The sequence below is a fragment of the Notamacropus eugenii genome, chromosome 1 (assembly GCF_028372415.1).
Source record: "Notamacropus eugenii isolate mMacEug1 chromosome 1, mMacEug1.pri_v2, whole genome shotgun sequence".
NCBI lineage: Eukaryota > Metazoa > Chordata > Mammalia > Diprotodontia > Macropodidae > Notamacropus > Notamacropus eugenii.
In genome coordinates, this window is record NC_092872.1 from 289,086,241 (window position 1) to 289,104,388 (window position 18,148).

Sequence of the window (18,148 nt, forward strand, 5' to 3'; positions counted from 1 at the left end):
GATGGGATGGAGGGAAATATAGTTAGTCTTACACAACACGACTGTCATGAAAGTCATTTGCAAAACTACACAGATATGGCCTATATTGAATTGCTTGCCTTCCCAAAGGGAACAGGTATGGAGGGAGGGATGAAGAGAAGTTGGAACTTGAAGTTTTAGGAACAACTGTCCAGTACTGTCCTTGCTACTAGGAAATAAGAAATACAGGTAATGGGGTATAGAAAGTTATCTGACCCTACAGGACAAAAGAGAAGATGGGGATAAGGGAAGGGAGGTATGTTAGAAGAGAGGGCAGATTGGTGATAGTGGCAATTAGAATGCTTGGCGTTTTGGGGTGGAGGGAGGGGAGAAATGGGGAGAAAATTTGGAACCCAAAATTTTGTGGAAATTAATGTTAAAAGTTAAATAAATTAATTTAAAAAATAAAAAAACGAAAGTAAGCCTTGTTCTTCCTCATCTGAAAGGACCGGAGGAGACACCTGTTTAGTAAGAAAGTAACCTTCTATAGTCTTCCTTTTTCCCTTTTTGGGGCATTTTCCCGGACAGTTACCTGATTTCTGAATCTCTTGTCAAGAGCTTAGACTCACCTGCTCAATTCCCTTATGCTTTGGGTGAGGCGGGGCCTTTACTCAAGGCTGGGTTTTAGATCAGCTGATCCCTACCACCAGAGGCTTTAAGCTGAGCTACCTGAGCAATGGATTCAGGTTGCTTCCTGGCCTCCGTCACGGCCTCTGCTGCCGCAGCCTCTGCCATCTCCTGGAGCTATTGCTGGAGAAATTGTGTCCCCTCTTGCCCACCTTGGAAAGCTCTCCACCACCGACCTTTGGAGATTTCTTTGTCGCTTGTGAGTTGAGGCATCTGGGACCTTCCCTGCTAGGAACTCTTCCAAAAGGTCTGTTCAGGTCCTGTTCCTCCCAGTGCCAAGTGACCAGGGCTATGCTCCGCTCTACTCAGCATCACGTGAGATAGACCTGTCCTGTTGGCCTTCCAGGTTACCTTTGGCTGAAAACCTCTTTCACTCTCTTGTTTTGTGGCTTTTGTTGCTCTAGACTTTGTTGAGAGTCATTTTTATAGACCCTTTTTGGGCTGTTGGCTTGTTTTGTTATAAAAAAGGTTACAATTGCTTACATCTACTACAATCATTTCTCAGGTGGAGATTACCTTTTCTCTACCCCATAGTATACAGTTAGGAGGTAACAATTATAGTTTTAAATGTCCTGATTGAACATAGTATTTAGGATGTTTGGGTCTACATTTGAGCTCAGAAATATACTAGTCAATTCATTTCTGTGAGCCTTGGTTACTTCATCTATAGAAAGCTAATAATATCGAACTAATTACATCACAGAGATATTTTTATTTTTGTTTTGAGGAAACTTCTCATGAATCTTATAGTGACAAGATGTTGTGAATTTCTAAGAGATTGAACCCAGACCCCATAATCACAAGCAGAGTGCTTCTTATGTGATTCCCCATTGAAAAGGACCTGAAGACATGCTTTTGGGGAAAGACATGGCATTGGGTAATTGGAGAGTTTGGAGAGACTTTGAAACATTTGTAGACATTCTGTGCTGGGTCCCAGTGCACTAATCATGGATTGAATAATATCTGCTTCACTGGCTAAAGCTTTTGAACCAAAAAAAGATGTAGGAAGTAGGATGGGGGTTGGGGGCAGGATTCATAGGACTTAGTTACCCTCCTCTTGTTTTGATTTCTTAGTGAATAGAGCTCGGGACCAGGAGTTAGTAAGACATAAATTGAAATCCAACCTCAGAAATTCTGTCTGCTTCAGTTTCCTCAGCTGTAAAATAAGGATAATAGTAACAACTACTTTACAGGATTGTTATAAGCATCAAATGAGATATTTATGAAGTGTTTAACATAGTGTCTGGCATTCTTGTTAAATTGTTCCTTGCCCCTTGCTTGCTTCCCTTCAGGATTCTTTGGGTTCCTCTGACTCATTGACACTCAGTGAGAGAAAATGGTACAAAGAGAGAGACCTCAGGAACCCTCATTGACCAAGTCCAACAACACATATCCCCATTCATATTGCCCTTGGTGCTTAGCCTGTCTTAATATGTTCTTTAATTTTTGGTGAAGGGGTTTGAGGCTATGACTTTGTGAGTATTAAAATGTCAGGAACTCCGAAATCAGCTGACCCAGCAAGCTTAGGAGTAACTTTGGGGTCCAGCACAGCATTAGTTGACATAAGTCCTCACCTGGCAACACTATTGCCATTTAAAAGTGATCTTGTTGAGTCTAATACTAGAGAAAACCTCTACTTAATTTGAGCTTACTCTTCCTAGAGAACGAGTTGGTACGGGAAATAGTGTGATGCCAAGGAATTAGGAGATAAATGTTTGTTTCTATTCTTGTAATATGTTCAAAGATAATATGCCTTTGTAAAAAGTTATTTGAAATTAATCAGTTAAATCGAACTAGAGGTTCAGAGTTAGGGGTGGAGTGTGAGGTATTCCTACTATGGGAACTCAAGCTGATAGCATTAGAGAATGACACAGTAACCCTTCAGGTGGACCCCTGGTCAGACAGGTCCCAATATACTTAGGCCAGGGCCTATTCACTACACCAAAATAACAGTTATCATCATCATTGGTGGTGGCAGTGTCGTCATCATCGTCATCATCATCATCTTGCCTGTGGATACCCCTGGTGTTGAGTTCCATGTTGAAGTGAACTGACCTTTGCTATGGACACAAATCAAAGTACATTTCTTAAACTTCCACAAGAGGATGCCAACTCTTCATCTTTTACTTCTGGATCCACAGATTCTTCTTTGGGATATTTGTCAAGAATCACCATGGGGGGATAAGGGGGATATATCAGGGGACTCGTCTTTTTGTGAAAGCATGCATCAGTCATCCTCATGGGGATTCTGATAAGATTATTCCTAAGAGCGATCAGTATGACAATATTGTCAGAAGTCTGAGATTCTGTGAAAAGCATGCAAACAGCATGGTAAGAGCCAACAGCTGGAAAGATCATGGTCCTACGTAGGCACTGCTGAGTTGTGTGAATTATGGATGTCCGAGGCTACAAGACACTCTTGTCTAGGGACAGCAACAAGAAAGGGTCTCATATGGCAATGTCCCAGCAGGCCATCCTGTGAGGACTCTGCTTCCTTATTCCTTATAGTGGCTTGTGATGGGAAGTGGAGGAAAGAATCAAAGGCATCTAGGCACAATCTATTGACTCTCATAAGCAATGTCCATACAGGATAAATATGGGGCAAAGTTCTGAGGCCTAGGGCTAAATGTCAAAGGCTTCAACCACCATAACCTTCTTAGCTGGTCTTAAGAATGTTCTTTTCAGATGAATCTGTACTCAAGAATACTTATACCACCCAAATATTTACTTTTGTGTATAAAGGAGCATTGAGGAAAGGCCAACTATGTATCAGGAATGCTGTTGGGTTTTGAAGATTGCAGGGCAAAAGGGTAACAGTTCTTGCACTTGAGGAATTGACATTCTGTTGGGGGAGACTACATGCACACCTCTAAGTACATATCAAATAAATCCAAGTTAATCTGGATACAGGTCTAACAAGTTAGAGTGATTTAGAGAAAAAATAAAAGTCTGAGATAGGAGACTAGGCATTTGAGTTAAGCTGAAAGAATCTAGGGACTCAAAGGGACGTCAATCTCAGTTGCCAGCAATTCAGATGCTAGATATGAAACATGAAGATGTATAAGTGAATGAAATTAAAGCTAAGTAATAGTCCCCAGTTTAAGCATCAGCCATAAAATTTCTTACCTGAAAGTTTGTTTTCAAAAATCCTTTCAAAAAGGAGTTTATTAAATCCATGAATATCTTAGCTATAGATGAGGAAATGAATTTATAATCATTTCTGCCACACTATAATTGACTATGATTCACTACCTTTAACTCCAACATGAGTATATAAAAGTGTACTCTGAGACATAATTAAAAGAAAGCCCTGAGGATGAAAGGGCTATTCACCCAGAGATGATTAGAAAGAAAGTCGAGCTTTGTGGAACTACCATAAAAAGAAATGTTATATTAACTTGAACAGTGTACTTTAAGGACAGGCACAGGTGTGTGAAAAGGTCCAAGTGGAATTTGGGCCTCAAACAATAGAAACTTGATCTCAAATGTGTATGTGCCTGGCAATCCTGAAGTTGAACTAAGGACATGAAATGTGATTCATCCCATCTCCAACCTCTGAGGAGGGCTCCCTCCTCCTCCAGGAAACCTTAACTCATTTTAAAGTATTTATGCCCTAGTTTGATAGTCCAATCCTCAATGCCTTGCCATTGTTGGAACTTTGGGGGATTTATTCAAAGACATTCAGAATCATCCTCCATCTCCTCCTTCTATCTATAACGTGCTTTATCTCTCCTCCCCACCTCTGACACACATATACATTATCCCACTTGATTCTCACAACAGCTGTTGGACCAATAGCAGCAGTAAGAACATTATCACAACAATGACCATCACATCAACTTCATTATTACTCTTGGTAAATGGTACTCATTATTTTATTGGTATAGAAGATCCACTAAGGATACTTCAAATGAACATCTCTGGACCCAATTTGCTCTTAGGGAGTTGCGTGGGACAATGAGAAATCAAATTATTTGACCAGCATCATGCAGTATGAATTATAGGAAGGCTGGAACCCAGAACCTCTTGACTTTTCAGCTAACTCTTTTCACATTGTGCTACTGTGTTGCCACAAGTACAATTAGTGTTATTCTGCCTTTATTACAGGACAAAATGGGGGCAATAGAGTTTAAACCAGTGGGCCAATTGCACATTTGGTAAGTGGAAGAAGTGTTAATGCAAGCCATGTCATCAAAGTATATCTCCTGCACTGTTTCGAAAAACAGAGCACCCCTGGGCTTATTGAGGGTGTGAAGAGCTGAATGGTATTGCAGAAAGAGTCCAGGTTCAGAATATAAGTAAACTAGACTCCATCACCAAAAGTCTCTCTGATCATGAATGAACTGACTTTGCCTTCTTGGACCTAACATTCTTCTTCATTAAAATGACTGAAATGAATTTGATGATAGTCAAGGTCCTTTACCAGTCTTACTGGCCTCTGCTAATGCTTGCAGTCCATTTTGTTCTCTTTTCTGCCAAGGACACATCTGCTCTACTGTGTTGTACCCTGAAGTCACAATAGAATTCAGAGGATACATGTTTGTATCTGGCCATATATGAACCATCTGGTTCATTCAGCAACTAGAGACAAAAGTCACCCAAGGTAGTCTTGTGTCATGTAGGCAAAAGAACATATAATTGATTTTTTAAAAAAATTCTTTTGGCATCTTTGGCATCATATAAGCACAAAGTTTTTCATGTTTCAAAATCAACTACCCAGAAGGATGCTGGCCCATGTTTTCCTGAGGAGGAAGAGCATTGAGGTTCCAGATGGAGACTAGCTATATAACTGTGCACCCTTCTCTTTTCTTATGGGGATATTCTATTTACCAAAAAAGAAAAGGTAAAAAGGGGACATCTATGTGAAACACACAAGGAAGTAGCGCTGGAGTAGAGACAAAGATAATTCTGAGACAACCTGAGGGACAGTCACCTATCTCTGCTATGCAAGTGCTGACCATGGCTATGGTGCTTTGGTTAACAGCAGCTAATTTCCATATAAATGTGCTGAAGGACGGAGGCTCTCCCCACACAGCCCATAAAATACCTGTATAGAGGAGCTCTCAACAAATTTTGGAGCAGCAGAAGTGGAGAATAACAAAGTGGAGGAGATTTCCAGCCCAGGGTGACCTGAAAGGCCCATGGGAAGCATCAATTGCATGGGACCCAGAGCGGAGCCCAGCCCAGCCTTGGCTGCATGGCACTCTGTGACTCTGGGGGGAGGACACATTCAGGGTGGAATCTCCAGTCACAGTAGCAGGGAATCCCCAGTCCCAGCAGCAGCAGTCCAAAGATCCCTTAGCCCACAGGTGCCAAAGGTCAGTGGTGGGGTTTTTTCAGCTGGCCAGGAAGGGAGAAGGGCCTTCCCATAGCTCCAGCCTCAGGCAGCAGCCACAGAGGCCACACAGCAGCTCATACATCTACCTGCATCCATTGTTGGAGCATGAAAACCCCTGGGGGCACGGAGGAGCTGAATATTACCTCAGCCTTGTGTAGAGGCCCTGAGGGAGCTGGTCTTTGTCTCACACTGAATGGCGGCCCTGCCCCCACAGCTTAACTCAAAATCAGCCCCCAGTGCTGACCTGGTGGAACTGGAGACCAGGTGGCTGTGGAGAGATAACTGCTAAGATTCTGGGCACAAAAATCTATTCCTAATCCCAGACCAGTGTACACACTTGATCGTGCCACCTTGGAGGAACTGATATCTTACAGATTCCCAGAGTATACCCTACTATGGATAAAGGACCTGAAAGTCAAGTAACTGGTTGGGAAAATGCCTAAAAAAGGGAAAAAAAAGTAAGACTAAAGAGAAACTCCTAGGAACATTGTGGCCAAATTCCAGAGTTCCCTGGTCAAGGAGAAAGTATTGCAAGCAGCTAGAAAGAAACAGGTCAAGTATTGTGGAAATTCAATCACGATAACACAAAATCTAGCAGTTTCTACATTAAGGGATCGAAGGGCATGGAATATTATATTCCAGAAGCAAAGGAACTAGGACTAAAACCAAGAATCACCTACCCAGCAAAACTGAGTATAATGCTTCAGGGGAAATAATGGTCTTTTAATGAAAGAGAAGACTTTCAAACATTCTTGATGAAAAGACCAAAGCTGAAAAGAAAATTTGACTTTCAAACACAAGAATCAAGAGAAGCGTGAAAAGGTAAACAGCAAAGAGAAATCATAAGGGACTTACTAAAGTTGAACTGTTTACATTCCTAAATGGAAAGACAATATTTGTAACTCTTGAAAAATTTTTCAGTATCTGGGTAGTTGGTGGGATTACACATACACACGCACACACACACTCTCACACACACACATACATACACACATAGAGAGAGAGAGAGACAGAGACAGAGAGACAGAGAGAGAGACAGAGACAGAGAGCACAAGGTGAATTGAATAGGATGGGATCGTATCTTTAAAAAAAATGAAATTAAGGGGTGAGAGAGAAATATATTGGGAGGAGAAAGGAAGAAATGGAATGGGGCAAATTATCTCTCATAAAAGAGGTAAGTAAATGACTTTTCAGTGGAGGGATAAAGAGGGGAGGTGAGAGAAAAAACATGAGCTTACTCTCATCACATTTGACTAAAGGAAGGAATAAAATGCACACTCATTTTGGTATGAAAACCTATCTTACAATACAGGAGACTAGGGGATAAGGGGATAAGCAGGGTGGGGGGGATGATGGAAAGAAGGGCAATGGGAGGAGGGAGAAGTCAACACTCTTGGGGAAGGACAGGGTCAAAAGATAGAGCAGAAGAAATGTGGGGGCAGGATAGGATGGAGGGAAATATAGTTAGTCTTACACAACACGACTATTATGGAAGTCACTTGCTAAACTACACAGATATGGCCTATATTGAATTGCTTGCCTTCCCAAAGGGAATGGGTGGGGAGGGAGGGAGGAAGAGAAGTTGAAACTCAAAGTTTTGGGAACAAGTGTTGAGTATTGTTCTTGCAATTAGGAAATAAGAAATACAGGTAATGGGGTATAGAAAGTTATCTTGTCATACAGGACAAAAGAGAAGATGGAGATAAGGGAAAGGAGGGATATTAGAAGGGAGGGCAGATTGGTGATAGGGGTAATTAGAATGTTCAGTGTTTTGGAGTGGGGGGAGGGGAGATATGGGAAGAAAATTTGGAACCCAAAATTTTGTGGAAATGAATGTTGAAAACTTAAATAAATAAATAAATTTTTAAAAATGTGCTGAAGATTTTGCTGATTTTTTTTCCCCTGGGGAACTCTGAACCAAAGAACTGTTTAAAGATTATTGGACAATCCGGGATTATTTCTTGCCTTACAGATGACAGAAATGTGGATTTCAGGTTTTCAACCTGAAGTAAAGGTGTTCCCCATAAGACTCTGATTTGAGTCAAGAGAAACATGCCAATTAAGATAATAATAATGTGGGAGCCTGTAAGAGAAACTGCCTAGAGAAGTCAAGATGTGATCAGGCAGAAGACTAATAAGAACGCAAAAATCAATGAGGTTTAAAAGCCAATGGAACAGAGAATCTGAAGAAGCAAAGTTCTTCTGAGACTTGACTAGAGATAGGCCCTGCAGCTTATCTGGGGAGTTTATTCTAGTGTAAGAAAGATCTGATGCTTGGAGTCAATTGAAGAAATCAGCATGCTCTGCTCTTTGATCCACCACTTAGGAAAAGGATGCTTTGATCTCTAGTGTCATCTTGATCTTGGGAAGGGGAGGTGGGCTGAGATAATTGTATCTATTGCCCTTTTTTATGACTTAAGAGGATCATCTCATTGATTAATATTGATGACTATTATAATGAGATAAAGAGATATCTTAGCAAAGAGAATACAGAAATATACCTCCAAAAATATTCACTATGACAAAGTTGGATTTAAAACATACCTGCCAGTTTGGTTCCAGTTTGGAAAAAGTATAACTTCTCAATTAAAAGAAATATCAAAAATATGGTAATTTATGTTAACATAGAAAATGCATTTGGAAAATGCAGTATTCATTTATATTATGAATTCTCAAATCAGAACTTATTTTACACTGAATCAAGAAATAGAGCTAGTATAATATAAAAGCTTTCTTAGTGAGAACAAGGATAAAGCAAGGGTGTCTAGTTCTTCACTGAATATTATTCAAAATATTCTCACTGTAATAGTAAGATAGGAGAAAGAAATTAAAGGGATACACATCAGCAGAGGTGAGAAAAACTTGTCTTTGCAGAAGTTATCTAGAAAACTCTAGAAAAAACAGGGAAGCTAATTTATATAAGTAAAACTTCAGCAAAGGTACATGGTTGATTAAATAAGATATATTCTGTTTTCCAAACCCCTAAATCCAAACTACAAGTGGGAGGAGAACTCTTTAGAAGTCAATAACTACTATGAAATGTACAAATGAGCTTGATCAAAAATAGATTTAAACTTATATTTTATCACAGTTACCAAAGTAAGTTCCAGATGTAGAACGATGTAGTTTGAATGTATTGTTTGAAATTTTTATACTGGTCATTGGCTTTTTTTCTTTTTTTTTTTTAAATAAAATTAACCAAAGATTTATCAATTTTATTGTTTTTTTCTATAAAACTAGCTCTTAGTTTTATTAGTTCAATAATTATTTTGATTTCAATTTTATTAATTTATCCTTTGGTTTTCAGTATTTCTAATTTGGTATTTAATTGATGATTTTTAATTTGTTCCTTTTTAGAACTTTTTTCAGTTGCATGTCTATTTCATTAATTTCTTTCTCTATTTTATTCATGTAAGCATTCAGAGATAAAAAAAAAAATCTTCCCCTAAGAACTGCTTTGGTTACATCCCAAAAGTTTTGGTAGGTTGCCTCATTATCATCATTCTCTTGAATGAAGTTATTTATTGTTTCAATCATTTGATGTTTGACCCATTCTTTCTTTTTTTTTTTTGAGGGGTTCTCAAAGCTGAGAGGCTCCTTAGTGGCTTCCTAGAATCCTCCTCTGGCCAAATAAACACTTCCAGTCAGTAAGTCCCAAGGCAACACCTCAACTCAGAGTACTATACGTTTTTTTAGAGCCAGAGGGCATCGCAACTCTCAAAACTAGTGATTTATTAACAAAAGACTTGAGCCTTTCCACAAATCTTCCCTAAGCAAGCTCTTCTTAATGGGCAGGCCCACTAACAGGTGGGAAAAATCTTCAATCACATTAACAATACAAATACACATACTGTTTCTAGTTAAAGAAACTCTTCTTTTTGTACATTACTCCCAGAAAAGACTCTTGATCAATAAAGGCAAGATTGTCAGCATTTGATTATTCTAAAACAGCAACAGCAAAAGATCCTATTTTGCTTGCCATCACATCCCAGTAGACAAAGTCAGTGACCATGTCCCTGGTATTCAACACAAGAAGCTTGGGTCAATGATCCCTGTGCTCCAGAAGGAAGTAGGCAAACATCATAAGCAAAAAGCAAAAACAGATAATGACAATAGATTCTTTCTATGTGACCCAGTCCATCTTGAGGATTATATTATTTAGTTTCCAATTAATTTTTAGGCTATCTTTCAATGCCACTTTATTACATATAATCTTTATTATTTTTCATTATCTGAAAAGGATACATTTACTACTTCTGACTTTCTGCACTGGACTGTGAGGTTTTTATGCCCCTGTACATGGTCAGTTTTTGTATATGTGCCATGAACCACTGAGAAAAATGTATATTCCTTTCTATCCCCGTTCAGTTTTCTCCAGAAGTCTGCCATATGTAACTTTTCTAAAATTTTATTCACCTCCTTAACTTCTTTCTTGTTTATTTTTAGGTTAGGTTTATCAAGTTCAGAGAGGGGGAGGTTGTAGTCCCCAACTAGTATAGTTTAGCTGTCTATTCCTGTAACTCTCTTAACTTCTTCTCTCAGAATTTGGATGCTATACCACTTTGTGCTTATATGATTAGTAATGATGCTACTTTATTGTCTATGTTGCCTTTTAGCAGGATATAGTTTCCTTCCTTCCCTCTTTTGATTAGATCTATTTTTGTTTTTGCTTTGTCTGAGATTCCAATTGCTTTCCCTGTTTTCCTTTTTTTTACTTCAGCTGAAGCCCAATATATTCTACTCCAGCCTTTTACCTTTACTCTGTGTGTATCCCCCTGTTTTAGATATGTTTCTTGTAAACAACATATTGTAGGATTAGTCTTTAATCCATTCTGCTCTCTGCTTCCATTTTATGAGAGAGTTCATCCCACTGAGATTTAGAGTTATGATTGCTATTTATGTCTCTCTCCATTCTATTTCCCACATTTATTATTTTATTTCTCCATTATCTCTTACCCTCCTTTAAAGAGTTTTGCTTTTCATCACCACTTCCCTCAATCCCTTCCCCCTTCTATGAGAACCCCTTCCTTTTCTTTCCTTTTTCCCTTACTACTCCTTCCCTCCCTTTGAACCACCCTCCCTTTTCTATTCCCTTTCCCCTCCTAATAGCCAGACTCCATCTTGACAGAGGTCACGCTTCTGAATGATGAGTCAGGGTTTGTGGCTGGAGGCATTTGCACATCCAAGGCTCTTATTTTCAGGGTCACAAGGTGCCTGGGCTGACTGTCCTGTAACATGCTGATACCTGGTTTTGTTTGTTTTTCAGTTCCATCCTGCTTCAGTTAGTTTTGATTTCCTTGGCAACTGGGGATGATGACTTGCCCATTCTCCACAAGAGTTGCTTCCCAGAATGATAGCTGTGAGTGTTGGGCTGAACAAAAGATCACAGACCTGAAGGGTCTTACTAATCTCATTGCCCCTGTCCTCATATAGGCCATAGTTGGTCAGCAGGTGTTACTGGTGGTGATGAAAAGGTAAACATCTTTTCTACGAAGCATTCTCCTTTCAGGAATGGTTGTGGGAGCTGGGAAGGTAGTACATACTGAAGTTTAAAAGATGTTACCTGCCTGCTTTGGGAGTCCCTGTCTGCTGCCACCTCTGCTGCTGTCTGCCCAGGGGGCCTGAGTTATGGGGACACCCCACTCCTCTCTGGGCCAGCCAAAGAGACTCTCTCACTGACCTTTGGTGCCTGTGGGTGGAGGGACCTACATGGCTGCTGGAAATTCTGTCCCTGAAGCCTGCTGGCATCTGCTCCTCTTGGTGCATAGCAGCCAAGGAGGGCTGGGCTCTGCTCTGGGTCTGGGGCTTGAGGGAACTTTGGTGTTGGTTTTTCAGGTCTCTCTGGAACAGAAATCTCCTCTACTCCATTGTTCTGTGGCTTCTGCTGCTCCAGAATTTGTTGGGAGTTCTTCTTTACAGAGTCGTGGTAATGGGTTCATAAGAAACTTTAGAAGGATTTGCAGCTACAAACCGCTCTTCCATCTGTAAACGAAGGGTGTCCATCTCCTCACTTTCACCTAACACACGTTTTGTAAAAGCAAATAAGATATCCAGGCAGTGAACTTGGTCCCCATTTACCACTGGTAGGTCCATGGCTATAAGCTGGACTTTGTTCGGCTTGCCTATATGAAGAAGAGGATCTAATGAAGCTGCAAAATCAGAGAGTTTGCTGTATTCTATGAACTGGGTAGCATCAGAATCAAACTTCTCCCAAACTTCGTAAAACATCTCAAAGTCATCCTCACTCAGTGGCTCTGCACTTTCTTCAGTTGCAACACTGAAGGTCTCCAGGATAACAGCAATGTACATGTTTACCACCACCAGAAATGAGATGATGATGTAACTGACGAAATAAAAAATACCAGCAGAGGAGTTGCCACAATCTCCTTTGACAGAACTTCCTGGATGAACTTTTTCAGGGTCACAGTCTGGTGGTCCACTGTTCAGAATGGGTGCAAGTAAACCATCCCAACCAGCTGAAGTGGTAATCTGGAAGAGGCAGAGCATACTATTGCCAAAGGTTTCAAAGTTGAACATGTCATTAATTCCAGCTTCCTTTTTAACATAGGCAAAATTAGACATTCCAAAGATAGCATAGATAAACATGACCAAGAAGAACAGGAGACCAATGTTAAACAGAGCAGGGAGGGACATCATCAAAGCAAAGAGCAGTGTGCGGATCCCCTTTGCCCCTTTGATGAGACGAAGGATTTGGCCAATCCTGGCAAGCCGGATCACACGGAACAGGGTAGGGGACACAAAATATTTTTCTATTATGTCAGCTAGAAACATACCTGTTAAAGAACATAAAACAGAAAATATTTAAATGTAGTTGCATACACTATGACATCCCTATGAAGATAAATCATTTTTCCTTTGATCTTTGGTTCTCTACTTTAAGAATATCAAATTTTCCCTTGCCTCTAGAACTTTAACTCTAACCTCCACCCTGCCTCACAATCAACACAAATCGCAGGACTGGGAATTTTCATGGTCTTCCATTGTGTGTCTTTGCTGGTAGTTTTATGGTTAGAATTTTACAGTGTTGGTTACTTAAAAAAACTGTCAGGAACCACAGATTCTGGAAACATTGTATCACTTTACAAATTAATAATAATAATAATAATAGTAAGATGGGTATAACCTCCTAGAATTTCAGAATTGAAAAGACATTGGAGGTCATTTAGCATAACCTATCTCACAATGCAAGAATCCACTCTGACTGAAAATTAGTCATCCAGTTTCTTGATCATCATGAAAAATGGGGTTATCTTGCCCATAGTAGCAATTAATTTGGTTGATTCAAATAAACTGAATTACAAAGAAATTCTTTCAAGTTTCAGATTGCATTATTAACAAGTTCTTTCTAGGATGTCCCAAAAATCTTATTGGTACCTTTTTGTAGGTAGAGTGTAGCATTATGACTTTTGGGACACCCTACATATCAAGACACACATATTTCACTTTAACCAGCTGTCCTAATTCTGTTTTCTGGGTGAATTTATAATTTCAATGCTAAGAGATAATTTTTCTGTCAGGGTATTTCATAAACTCGCCGTTGCACACCTTCTCATCCTATTTAATCTTCGTGTTTACTTTCTATAAGTTTCCTATAGAAGATTTATACAATATGATGAGAACTATCTTCTAGATCAGGGGTTCTCAATTTTATTTGTGTGTGTGTCATGGACCCTTGTGACTGTCTGGTAAAACCTGTGGATCCTTTACAGAATCATGTTTTTAAATGCATAATTAAAAGAAAAAAGATAGCATAACAATGGAAACCAAAGATTATTGGGAAAAATGTAGCTTTTTTTCTCATCCAAGTTTATAGACCCCATAAAATATATCCATGGCTCCAAAGTTTAGATTTGGCAATTAAAAGATTCCCTTTTCTAATTCTAGTTTCCCTTTATGTGTCATCTTCACACCATTAGAATATAAGATCCTTGAGAGCAGAGACTGCTTGGTTTTTTTTTTAAAGCTTAGTACTTGTCACACTGTGACTGACACATAATAAGCATTTAAAATGTTTTAAAAAAAATTTTTATTCACTTTCTCACTATGCAATTTAATTACCTTTTGTTTTAAAGTCCTCTTATAAACTCCTAAAAGAAATGCCTTGTTTGGTGACTGTGAGTTACATTTACCCATACTCATCATGACCTTGACCTTAGGATAGCAATCATTTGTGAGCAGAATCTAGTGTGCTACAGGAACAAAAATGTAAGACTTGAAACAAATTAAAATCATCCTTCATCCCTCACATTAGCTGAGAGTATTTTTCAAAAGAAAGATTCCCACTGAGGGATTCCCTGACCTACTATTCCTTTACGAACTATCTAAATGAATACCTGACACTATAAGTAAAAATTCTTACCTACAATGGACAGAATGACCACCACAAAATCAAAAATGTTCCATCCAATAGTGAAGTAATAATGGCGGAGGGAGATCACCTTCAGCATACATTCTCCAGTGAATAAGATAATAAAATATTTATCCAATATAAAACATTGGTCATGGTTGGACTTTGTTCATCTTTTTTTTTACCATCATGGTCACCATGTTAAGACAGATAAGCACCATGATTGTAATATCAAGCTTGTTTTGTCACCATATCAAATATACATCCTTGAAATTTGTTCTGTAAAATGAAGAAAAATATACATTGCATAGCAACCTTACAAATAAGATTTAACAGCTATTAGCATACAGAAAAACATTTTTGGTCTATCAAAATTTCGGTGACTTGGTCCATAAACAGTTGTACTCACTTTATCCAGTAAGATGTGTTCTTTATAGATACTACAGATCAAAGATTTATAAATAGTATAATAATAAAATAATATTTATAATGTTAGTACTCACTAATCTCCAAATGGTAAAACTTCCTAATACACAAAGTTCCTCTTGTTCATTGCCTTCTCTGACATTTATTTAATGATCTATAAGTGGACACTTAAATGTACCAGTGTCTCTTAAAGAAACTATTTGTCATTTACCAATAGATCATTGCTGAAAGGATATAAGCAAAGAGTTCTCAAAATAATTTTACCCTACTAACTGCCATATTAAAGAATGATCCAGATTGTTAAAATAAAAGAATAAATAATAATAAAGAGAATAATAATAAGAGAATAAAGAAGAATAATAAATAGGAGGAATGCAATTCAAAACAACCTTGAGTTACGTTCTGCAAATTGGCAAACAAATGGCAATATTCAATGATAGAAAAGTTGTGGGAAGGTAGGTCTAGGAATACATTATTGATGGGGCTATGGATCTATACAGCAGTTCTGGAAAGCAACTAATATTACTACAATATCCATATGCTTCGACCTAGAGAATATATTACTAGAAAAACCCTACCAAGACCAAGGACAAGATGAAAATCTACACCATCAATGCATTTTATGATAGCAAAGGATGGAAAACAAAGTATGTTTCTATGAATTGAAGAATGAGTAAAAATTATGGAATGTGAAAGCAATGTGATGTTACCATGCTATAAGAAATTATGAATATTAATAATACAGATATGCATGGAAAGATACACATGAACTGATACAAAATCAAGTAAATGGAGCCAAGAACAAAATATACACAGTAAGCACCACAAAATAAACAGAAAATAAACCACAAAAATATTTTAAAAAATAAAAAAGCATATTCAGGCTTAAAAGAAAAAAAAAACATGAGAAGACACCCTCCTTTCTCCATTTCCCCCTTTGTAGAGGTGAGAGGTCTACAACTGTGTTATGTTACACAAGATTTCTTTGATGTGTTCATTATTTACACTGATTTTCCCCAATATTTTTTCTTTTCCTTTTTTTGGTCAATAAAGATATTTGATAAATATATGTTTAGGGTGGGGGAGGGAGGTGGTTTACTGGGGGAAATTATGGTCATATAAAAATAAATGACGGGGGGGGCGGAGCCAAGATGGCGGAGTGAAAGCAACGACTCACCTAAGCTCCTGGAAAAACTCCTTTGGATATTTCTGGGGGGAGAGTCTGACCAGACTTTGGAGGTGTAGAATCCAGTGGGAGACGGACTTTGACAGATTCGGAGCCCAGGCTGGACTGGAAGGTCCACGGGAGGGATCTGTTCCGCGGGGGTAAGACCCCGGCGCACAGCGCAGCGCGGTCGGCGCGGCAGGGCGGAGGAGACCCGAGGGGCCCGAGAGTGGCGGGCGAGACCAGCGGAGCAGGAGATAAGCCAGGCCGAGCCAACGATATCAGCGCAACAGCCTTTGAAATCTTCAGCCTAAAGACGGGACTTCAGTGGGTCACTACTTGAACATCCAGAAGCTGGGATGCCGGAGTGATCAGTAAGTGCTCTCCCCTCCCCCCCCCATGACCGTGAGGGAACCATAAAATTCTTCCCCAGATTGATCCTGGATCAGTGGGAGCAGCAGAAAGGGGCGAGTGGTCTCGTAACACCAGAGGCTGGAGAGGTGGCAAAGGGGGATTCTTCCTACCGTGGTGGAGGCTATCTGGAGGGACAGACGACCCAGGGCAGAGAAAAATTCGCACTGAGACCCAAGCAAGCCTCAGCCCGGGAGACGAGCCCCAGGAGGGGCGGGAACACGCATTACCCTCTAGGCGTGCCCCAGCCCTCCAGGGGAAAAGGGAAGACAATAGGGAAGCTGGGATCACCATCCCCCCCCCCCCCCCCCCCCCCCGGACCTTGCCTTTGCCTCAGGCCAGCTGAGGAGATAGCCTGAGACCAGACCACACCTCCCACACACCTATCAAGCTAAACCCAGGGTTGATCTGGGAAACAACAACAACAACAAAAAAAAAAAGCCTGCTCTTAGCCTAGACAAACATCAACTCAACTTAAAAGATCTGTATCTTCTGACTGAAAGAACCAAAAGCTACAACACTCAGCCAACATCATGAATCGGAAAAAGCAGACGAAAAGTGAAAAAACCATAGAATCTTTCTATGGGGATAAGGACCAAAACACAAACACCAAAGAGGTCAGAGCTGAGACTGTACTTCCATCTGAAACCTCAGATGGGACTATGAATTTCTCGCAAGCACAACTAGATTACCTGGAACGTCTGAAGAAGGATATAAAAGAAAAACTGGCCAATGATTTTAAAACCATAAAAAAAGAATTCACTGATGAGAACATCAATCTGAAAAAGAAAATTGAAGAAATGGAAAAGGAAGTTCAAAAATTAACTGGAGAGAATAATTCCCTAAAAGGAAGAGTTAATCAAACGGAAAAGGAAACTCAAAACCTAATAGGGAAAATTGATCAGATGGAAAAGGAAACCCAAAACCTAACTGGGAAAATTGGTCGAATGGAAAAAGAAGTACAAAAATTAAATGGAGAAAATAGCTTCTTAAAGGGAAAAATTGGCCAGATGGAAAAGGAGATGCGAAAGCTAACTGAAGAAAACAATACGATCAAGATTAGAATTGGGCAAGTAGAAACTAATGACTCAATGAGGCAACAAGAGTCAGTCAAACAAAATCTAAAGAATGAAAAGATGGAAGAAAATCTAAAATATTTAATTGGAAAAACAACTGACCTGGAAAATAGATCCAGGAGAGAAAATCTAAGAATTATTGGCCTGCCAGAAACCCATGATGAAGAAAAGAGTCTGGACAATATCTTCCAGGAAATCATCAAGGAAAACTGCCCAGAAGTACTAGACTCAGAGGGCAAAATAGTCATCGAAAGAATCCACCGTTCCCCACCGGAAAGGGATCCCAAACTCAAAACCCCAAGAAATATAGTTGCCAAATTCCAGAGCTATCAAGTGAAGGAGAAAATACTACAAGCAGCCAGAAAGAAACAATTTAAATATCAAGGTCACACAGTCAGGATCACACAGGACCTTGCAGCTTCTACATTAAAAGATCGAAAGAATTGGAACCCAATATTCCGTAAGGCAAAGGAGTTGGGACTCCAACCGAGGATCAACTACCCAGCAAAGTTCAGCATAACATTTCAGGCAAGGAGAAAGTCATTCAACGAAATAAGGGATTTCCAGAGCTTCCTGACCAAAACACCAGAACTCAATAGACAATTTGATCTTCAAATGCAGGTCTCCAGAGAATCATAAAAAGGTAAACAGAGGGGAAAAAACAAAAACAAAAACTTGCAACTCAATTAGGGCAATCTGTTTACCTCCCTGTAAGGGAA

The 18,148-nt window shown here is 39.5% G+C and overlaps 1 pseudogene; it reads right to left on the bottom strand.

Moving 5' to 3' along the window:
* Positions 1-11,896: 11,896 nt before the first annotated feature.
* LOC140525275 (sodium channel protein type 2 subunit alpha-like) lies at positions 11,897-14,587 on the bottom strand (annotated as a pseudogene).
* Between the last annotated feature and the right edge of the window lie 3,561 nt (positions 14,588-18,148).